Genomic DNA, 2,943 nt, shown 5'->3' on the forward strand with positions numbered 1-2,943 from the left:
GGGATCCAGTCTGCCTCATAGAAATTGGCAGACTGTAATTCCATAGTGTACCCAGAGTGACTCTTCTTCATATGGGACTAATCCCTGTTATTATAATTAGCTCTGCTATGCCTCTAACCTGGATGAGACAAAATAATGAGAATAAATATGTTACTACTGTGGTAGTAAGTGGTTATTTACTACTTACCTTTTCTTTTTCTTAAGCCTGTAAATCTGAGCATAATCTCCCGTCCTTACCTTTTTTTCTTTTTCTTTTCTTTTTGGTGTAGAGATTTAATTAATGTCATCTTCATTATTGGAGCCTTTTTTAAAAGGAAAAGTGTGCAAAACCATATTTATTTTAAAAAGCATTTTATTCACCATGTGTATGCTTGGCATATGTAATTTAAAAATCTTGTAGAGGCTACTTTTAGAAACTACTCCATACAATTATTTTTAAGTATAATTCTTAGACACTCAGTACTCTTTGTATCCCATAATATTGTATAAAAATTACATTGGATGACAGAAATTTTTAGTTGCTTGATAATACTATAAATTTGTTGAGAAAAGCACGATTATCTTTAAAGGATATTTGGGAGCAAATTTGACAGGAGTAAGTTGAAATTCATCTCACTAATCTAAAGGTTTTCAGGTAAGCGCCCCCCCGCGCCCGGCCAGGCCCGCACAGTCCGTAGACCGCCCTGCGGCGGCGCCGGGCGGGGAAGTGTCCCCGAGCGAGGGGGGCGTGCGACCCGGGTCTGCGTCGTCCCCGCTCCCGCTTCTTAGCAACAACGAAAACAAGGTCGCTGCTAGGAATGGCTTTTCAGCTTTCTGCCCTTCCTCTTCTCCTTCCAGAGAAAGCAAGCGAGACAGGGCTGCTCTGTCGCTTCCCCTGAGGGATGCCCTTGACAAGAAAAGGAAGACCACGGTCGCTCCGAAGAGGCTTGGCCCTCAGTGGAAAGGCTGCTCCGGCTGTCCACACGCGGGGCGTAGACCCACGAGCCCTTTCAAATCCGGCGGGGTCCTAGGAAAGCCTGCGGGCGGGGTGGCATGGGGTGGGAATTTTCTTCAGGCGACCCTTGAGGTAAGCACTGGCGGTTAGAGACTTCTAACCCAGCACCGGATCTTGAGACAACAGACGCACAACGAACATCTGTAGACACACTCGATTTATTGCATCCACTCCGAAGAGTCAGGGCTGGGCTGGGCTGGAAAGGAGAGCACTCTAAACAAATCGACTTTCTTTATATGTTAGGGCAGAAATGAGGAAGTACAAGAAAAATCTCTTACTGCCCTAGAGGTTTATCAATTAGAGCTTGAAGCTAATAAACAACAAAACAGGGCCACCCTCTCGGGTCCCCTCCCACTCTGGGAGCTTTTCTGTCTTCTCAATAAATCCTGCTTGCTCACAAATAATAAAAATAAATAAATAACAACGCAACAAAAGCCACGCGATCCAGAAGTTCCCTTCTCTGTTCTCTATTCCTCTGAACACTCTCACAACAGATGTTCTAGTTATTTCTGATGCTGGCACTTCCCAAATCTGTCCTGAAGTGATGGGAATTGTATAATAGGTCTGACAATTCAGAAATATTCAAAAATTAAGTGAACATAATTTTTCCAGAAAAAATGGTGCGTCATTGAACCTCACTGAAGAAAACCCAACCAAATGATCATGTGGAAAAGGAAATACTAGAAAAAAGATAAGTAATGGGATTAGAAATTCTCAAATTCAAATGCCAGCTACAAAAATCAATTTGTGCCGGGCTCGGTGGCTCAGCCTGTAATCCCGCGCTTTGGGAAGCTGAGATGAGTGGATTGCCTGAGCCCGCGGGTTCGAGACCCGCCTGGGCAGCGAGACCTCATCTCTACAATAAATCAAAAAATCAGCCGGGCGTGGTAGCGCATGCCTGTAATTCCGGCTACTCGGAAGGCTGAGGCGGAGGGATCGCCGGAGCCCAGCAGGTCGAGGCTGCGGTGGCCGGGAGCGGCCACTGCACTCCAGTCTGGGTGACAGAGTGAGACTCTGACTCAAAAAACCAAAAAAAAAACCCCAAATCAATTTGTTATTTATCCATATTGACAACATCCCTTTTACTGTCTTGTAGGCAGAAGACTTGTCAATAAATCACAATCCAGGTGCTTCAGTCTCAAGAAAACTCTTCTTTCCCACTGTCCTGAGTCCACACTTAACCCTTCTCACCCCAAGGATCATCACAGGAATAGCCTTGCTGCTCTGCCTGCATCCAGCCTCCACCCTCTCCAGCTTATTCTGCCCATTGTCTTAGGAATAGTTTTCCTATTTATAACGTGATACCTTCATACTTCAAAACCTCTAGTGGGTCCTCAGTGATCTTCAGACAGAGACTCAACATTTCAAAGTGTCTTCATCCAAACAATTACGTTATCCAACAAAATTTTATTAGCACATACTATGCACCAGTGTCTAGGGCAAGTACTAGGGTTACAATGGTGAACAAGTTAGATATGATCTATGCCAACACAGAGCTTAGAGTCTACTGGAATCGTAAGGTCTTTTATAATCTATACTATCCTACCTCCCCAGCATCATCTCTAGCTATTCCTCTAAGCAAACACGCTACTGTAGACAGACTACTTTCCTCTGTTTCTCAACAGTCGCATAGGTTTCCTGTCTCCCTTTGCTCATCCTTGTTCTTCTCAAATGCTCTCCTTCCTACCCAAATTAATTTATATGACATCCCGGCCAGGCTCGGTGGCTCAGCCTGTAATCTCAGCACTTTGGGAGGCCAAAGACAGATTACCTGAGCTCGAGGGTTCAAGGCCAGCCCAGGGAACTTGGTGAGACCTCCTCTCTACAGTAAATCAAAAATTAGCCAGGTGTGGTAGCACACACCTGTAGTTCCAGCTACTTGGAAGGCTGAGACGGAAGGATTGCCAGAGTCCAGCAGGTAGACGCTGGGGTGGCCATGAGTGTTCCAC

This window comes from Carlito syrichta, unplaced genomic scaffold (assembly GCF_000164805.1).
Source record: "Carlito syrichta isolate Samal-C Ts95f unplaced genomic scaffold, Tarsius_syrichta-2.0.1 Scaffold306834, whole genome shotgun sequence".
NCBI classification, from domain to species: Eukaryota; Metazoa; Chordata; class Mammalia; order Primates; family Tarsiidae; genus Carlito; species Carlito syrichta.